General features: G+C 41.5%; 1 pseudogene across 1 annotated transcript; it reads right to left on the minus strand.

The window, feature by feature from the left end:
• Window positions 1-5,694: 5,694 nt before the first annotated feature.
• On the minus strand, window positions 5,695-6,221 carry LOC308244676 (ferritin light chain-like; annotated as a pseudogene). Its single transcript has one exon. The product of its transcript is annotated as a ferritin light chain-like (transcript).
• Window positions 6,222-6,691: the final 470 nt, after the last annotated feature.

The raw sequence follows: 6,691 nt of genomic DNA on the forward strand, positions 1-6,691 counted from the left end.
AAATAAGAAAGATCAGAGGATAGCTTAGATTATGCCAGGAAGTAAAGATAGGCTGAAGGATTAAAGAAGGAAGAACCTCTAGAAAAAAAATATATTAATGGGGAGGTCAAGAAAACAAGTACACGAACACTCACAAAATCAAAATACTTTGTTTAAATCATAGAACAATCAACATTTATGCCCAGAAAAATGAAGGTAGCAGGTAGCTGTAACCTAAACAAATATAGACTATTTTCAGGGGGAATGACAATGAAATGCATTTATATAGCATTTACCACTTCCTTTTATCTGCTTTTGAGCTCCAGTGCTGGGGCAGCAGCTCAAAAGGCACAGGGACATACGGGGAGAAACTGAATTTCCTGGCATCAGGGCAAGAGCTGGAGGGGCAGCTTTCTCCCAGACAGAAGTGCTGACAGAGGCTCTTGTTTTTTTGCGGGTAGGAAGTGGGGCTCCTTCCACAGAGCCTGCAGGCAGGCACCATATTATCAACCTGGTTAACACTCTTCACCCCACTCTAGTGATTCCCTGAGACCCTGCCCAACCCAACTTGCAGGCCCACCCAAGCCATTTCTGGTGGCTTTTCTATACAAATGGCTTGTCTTGACTCATGGTTCAGACCATCCTAAGATCTCTCAAACGAGCAGCATCTGGCCCTGGTGTGCTGCACCTCTTGCTAAGTAGCCCCAGGGCCAGGATTAGCGGCAGCCAGCCTTGGTTCGCAGCTTGGCCTCTCCCAGCCACAGGCCCAGAACAAGCCCAGCACTGGTTTGCACACCTAAAACTATTGTAATATTGTACATCAACTGTAATTTAAAAATAAAAACTCATTTTAAAACAAAGAAGTACAGCCCTAGCCAGTGTGACTCAGTTGGCTGAAGCATCATTCCGTGCACCAAAAAGTGGCTGATTCAATTCCCGGTCAGGGCAGATACCCAGGTTGCGGATTCAATCCCCAGTTGGGGCACATGTGAGAGGCTACCAACCGATGTCTCTCTGTCACACATCAGTATTTTGCCCTCTTTCTTCCTCTCTCTAAAACCAATTTTTTTTTTTAAAAAAAAGTACAAATTGATTTTCAAAATAGTCACAAGGATGTAAAGTACAGCATAGGAAGTATAGTCAAGAATAGTGTAATAACTATGTATGGTGCCAGGTGGGTATTGGAAATACCGGGGGGGGGGGGGGAGGGGGGGGAGCACTTTGTGAAGTGTATCATTATCTGATCACTGTACTCTACACCTGAAATTAATACAAAACAATACTGAATTTAAACTGTAATAAAAGAAAAGAAAAAAATTTTTAAAGAATGAATTCCAGAGGCTTAGTACAGTATATAAAGTATGATAAGGTTAATAAGAAAAAAAGTGAGACAAAGGAAGAAATTTCTGCACTTTATATGTATTAGTTTCTCAGGTTGGGGAGAAAGCCTTGAAATACAATTGATGTTGGAAGTGGGCTTTGTGTTACCTTCAAGATGGAAAATGCTTCACTCTGTCAGCACAGACTCTGGCCACTCCCCATATTATATCTAACTGAAGCTGATAAACACTCAAGGTATCTCCATGGTACTCAGTTCATGAAACTGTTTTTGGCCCACCACTCTCTCCATACAAGTATTATAGAGAAATGGGCTTTTAAAATTCTGAATGTGTTACCTGAGGATTAACAGAGACAGAATACAATAGAGAGATGTTCAGGGTTGACTTTGTTTACCATATATCCTAGTCAGGTATTATTAGGCCAAGTATTTTTTAAATCCCTAAAAGATTCCCCCATGGTCATTTTAGTTTTGTTGTCCCAAGGCCAAAGCAAAGTGGTCCATCATATCAATAAACACTGTGAGCCCTTAGGAAGATGACTAACAGTGGAGTCAGAGAAGCTGTGTGTGCTTCAAAGATTCATCTGCATGCAGCACTAAGGCTGGGAAAGTAGTGACTTACACAATTAAAATTATACCTTCTGTTGGTATATCACATTATGGTTTATGAAATGAGTAATAGATAGACCATCAGCATTTCTAGATTTAGTCAGTTGCAATGAGATAGGCATAGTAGCACTGAAGATACATAGCGTAGATAACTTTGAATTTTGCTGAGCTATATATTTACATCATTTGTGCTATGACAATATAATGTGGAAAAGAAGCTCTTAAAAATGGAGTGAATCTTACCAGTTGCTCAACACCTATATTCTGATGCAACTTCATGGCTTCTTGATGCCAAAATGGGCTAATTCTGATCTGAAGAGTAATTTAAATGTTAATGATATGTAAATAGGGTGGAGGGTGGAAGGCAAGTTTGGAAAAAAGGGATTACAGAGAGATATAAACAAAAACTTTAGTGGATAATGGATGTGTTCATTATCTTGATTGTGGTGGTGATGATTTCACAGGCAGATACATATATCAGAACATAAAATTATACTCCATGTCAATTAAATATTAAAATATGCCCAATAAAAATTGTACTGTTCCAATTTATTAAAATTTGAGAAGTAAATAATACAACAGAACAGCATTTCCAAATATGAGGACTTACGAAGGCTTCACGAAGCCTCCTGCTCCTGTGTCAAGGATTTGTTGTACTATCCATTTTCACAGATTGGGAACTGAGGCTGCAGGAGGTTAGTGATCTGCCTAAGGGTGGACATTAAATAATGAAGCCACGGCTTGAACCTGACACTCATTCTTAAGCCCCTAAGCCACTGAGCTTTACAACACTAAGATTACAACACTAAGATGAACATTGCTCCAACAGTCCAGAAAGTCTGTTAGGAAGAATCAGGCTGATTCAGGGCAAGAAGTAGCCCTCAGTCAAATTGTAGAGTAATCAGAAGTTGATATTCAGGGTATATAAAATCAGTCTACCTACACATTGTTCCTTCTTGGACCTAAACAACCTTAGTGCAGCCAGGTGGCTTTCCCAACCCTGTGCTGTGATGCTACACCTTGATCAACCCAGGTGTAATGTTTTATCTCTTCCTGATCTTTCTCTTTGCCTTCTGGAACAATAGCTAACTTTATGAGAAACTCGACTATCACCAAAGTTTAAATGATGAAAATAGACTTGCCTGTTCTCCCAAAGACATGTGTACTTTAGAAGAATGTGTAGACATGTAGTAACTAGCTCAAGTACATGGATTTTTTTTTCTTAATGGTGGAAATTTAAGCCACTGGGTAAGTAATTTGGGAAGATTTGGGGTTTTTTTCTATCATCAAATGATGACCACTTGTTTCATTTATAGGTAAGGGACCCGAATCAATGTATGAATGTCAATCTCTTTCCTAAAAGGCAATCCTCTAAATCAAGTTACACCTAACTTCATCAAATGGATGGTCCTCTCACTAGCCTTTATCTAAGAGCCAGTATAAACTGAAAAAAAAATAGCAAGTACTTGGCACATAGTGGATACTCAATTAATACCAGTTGAATTAAAATGTGGATTCCAGGGGAGGAGGGTGAATGGTCAGGAAATTATGCCTACCTTTGCATATCCTTCTCTCTAATTTGAATTCTTGATAAATCCCAGAAGTGTAATGAATGCTTAAAAAATAGAATGTTCTTCTGATTTACCCCTTGATACATTAAGCCTTTGAGAGGCACAGTGTAATGGGCAGATCAAATCTGAGGTCACTAACCTGTTCCCAACTGGTAGATACTCTATGCTGCTGATTAGCTAACAGTATCCCTGCTTTTGATTTAAAACAGATAACAAAGACGAAGTTTCAACCCTATAGAGATTAGCTTGTGTTTTTGCTCTAGAAGAAGGAAAAGCAGATGCTTTGCTCCCCTTTACAGCAAGCCAGCCCTTCCACAGGTTGTGAGCTAGGCTGTCGGACCTGGGTGATGGGTCTTAGAGTCCATCCAGAAGGTTGTCCTCCCCAGATTTTGGTTGAACACGAGACTATAGGAACAGGTGTGAAAAGTCTAAAGAAATTGTTGCCCAAAGCATCCATTTTTATTAATTTTAACAAAAATTTTTAAGAAAATTTTGAAGCCAAGGTATGAGATATTTAATGATGCATTCATCGCCGTAAATGTGCTAAAGCCTATACATTACAGAAGCCTGCTAATATGATTTCACTAAATCCCAAAAGTAAATGGAACTTGAGAATCACTCCTATTTTCTCTGGAGAGAATGAAAGTGAGTTTGTCTGATAACATCCACTCATCTGATATTATTTTATATCTTATACTCACAATCAAGCCCTCTGGAAATCATAATGGAGAAGTTCTGGTTTATCAGGTTTTCTGCCAAGAGAGGTAGATAGCGAGCAAATGTCCCATCCTCATCATTCTGTCATCATCATTTTTCACCCTGGCTCTCTTTTCTTTTTAACTTTTTTCTCTTTTATTTAGAGGCTATAGAGGTTCCAAACTTGGAAATAAATTTTAATATGACAAACATTTAGGCAGAACATTTGGAGAGCTTTTTCATTTCATACTGTGACCAGTTAAGGAGCTGTTCATCTATTTCAATAATCCACTGGGCCAAAGCCAGAACACTAAATTCTGCAGAATGACATATTTTCAAGTTTCCAAATTCTAATATGGCTGTGCACCATTTCCCCCCCCCTCCTCTCTCTCTCTCTCTCTCTCTCTCTCTCTCCTCTCGCTCTCTCTCTCTCCCTCTCCCTCTCCCTCTCCCTCTCTCTCTCTCCTAAGCTAGTTAAGCATTTACTAGAAGTGTAATAAAAGAGATAAATTACCTGCCTATTTTAATCATTGATGCCCAGCTCTAGCTCAGCTTTTGAAAAACTATCTCCTTCCTTCTCCTTTGCCAACTGCCCCACCTGGCCAGCATTTGACTCATTTCAAACAAGTAGAAGACAAATTTCACCCCATTAAAACACACACACACACACACACACACACACACACACACACACACACGACCAACAATAAATTATTGTCCTTAGAGGTTCTGGCTTTGCTGCATATGGAATCCCTCACTGTCTAGAATCCACTCACTTTCCCATCCTCCCAGAAGATTATTCCAAATCTTCTCTTATCTACTGAAACCCACAACTCCACCACTATGCTCACTACCCTCCCTACCAGATGATAACATTACTCCCTACTTCACACAGAAGTGACCTTCCACAGACTTCCACAGCATATCTCCCACCTTCCCACCTATTAATGGATCAACTTCTCATGTTCTTGTCTAAAAGCATGCCCTCCACATGGGTACCAAATCCCATCCCTTCTGTCTTCTCCAGAACTTCACTCCTGAATTCTCTTTTCCATAACATCCATTTTCACTCTCTACTAAATCATCCCCATCAGCATGTTAATGTGTAAATCCTTCTCTCATCTTAGAAAAAAGAGAAAAGTAAAACAGTATCTTCACTTGACTTCCCCCACCAACTTACACATGAGTCCTTTGCTCCCCTTTACAGCAAGTCTCCTTGAAAGAGTTATCTATATTCTCTGTCATTCCTCTCTTCTCACTATCTCTTAAAACTATTCCAGTCAGCATCCACCACCACTCCACACCACCAAAACTGCATTCTTTTATTTTTTATTTTTTTGCTGCAAAAAGCTTTATTGTTTATTTGGTCCAATGCATGGGAGAGGGCTCCAGGGTGGTTAAAAGAATGGCTAGTAGTTTCGGGAAGAGGCTCAGGTAAAAGCCAGAGACACCAGGGGGATGCAGAGGGGCCCCTCAAAGGCCTCTGGGCTCCAACAGCTTCTAGTCGTGCTTGAGGGTGAGCCTTTCGAAGAGATACTCGCCCAGCCCAGCCTGGGGGGGCGGCCAGCCTGCAGATGTTAGTCGGGGGGTCACCCATCTTCCTGATCAGTTTCACCTGCTCATCCAGAAAGTGGTTCTGCAAAAAGTCACCAAGCGGAGGGTCTGCGCGGGTAGAACCAGGGCCTGCAGCTCCCAAAGGGCCTGGGTCAGGTTCTTCTCCAAGACCAGGGTGGCTTCCATGGCATCCTGAGTTTTGCCCCAGTCATCTTGGGAGGGTTTCTGCACGTCCTGGAAGAGAATGCGGCCAGCACCTTGTTTTGCAACTTTAAGAGATGCTCAGCACCCTCGAGCTTTTTCTCCGCCAACTTGCGGAAGAAGTGGCCCACACCCTCCAGAGCCACATCGTCGCAGTCGAAATAGTAGCCCAGAGACAGGTAGGTGTAGGAGGCCCGCAGATGCAGGTTGGCCAGGCGATTGACCGCAGCGGCTACCTCGGTGGAATAATTCTGACAAATTTGGGAGTTCATGGTTGTTCAGCAATAAGGAGTTAAGGTAGAAAAAAAGACAACATGTGTGTGTTTTGTGTTGGCTGGTCCCAAAGGTAGTTCTGAAGGTGGTGACTGGATAAGACGCAGGAAAGTGGTTGGAGGCTGGAAGAAGGGGCGTCCCTGGGTCTGTTCTGTCCAAACACTGTTGAAGCAAGAGATAGATCTGGGACCTCCGAGTGAACTGCTCAAAACTGCTCTTATCTCAGTCACCAATGACCTCCACATTGTTAATCAATGGTCAGTTCTTACTCCTGTTCTTACTTGACCTATTAGTGAAATTGTATATAGTTTCTCACTGTTTCTTTCTTAACCTACTCTCTTCACTTGCCTACCAAGACAACACACGCTTCGTATTTTTCTTCTAGATCACCAGTGACTTATCTGTGTCCTTTGCTAGATTTTGCTCTTCTATGCAAGCTCTTAATGTTGGAACACCCCAGGGCTCAGTC

The sequence above is a fragment of the Plecotus auritus genome, assembly GCF_963455305.1.
Source record: "Plecotus auritus genome assembly, chromosome: 3".
Classification (NCBI taxonomy): domain Eukaryota; kingdom Metazoa; phylum Chordata; class Mammalia; order Chiroptera; family Vespertilionidae; genus Plecotus; species Plecotus auritus.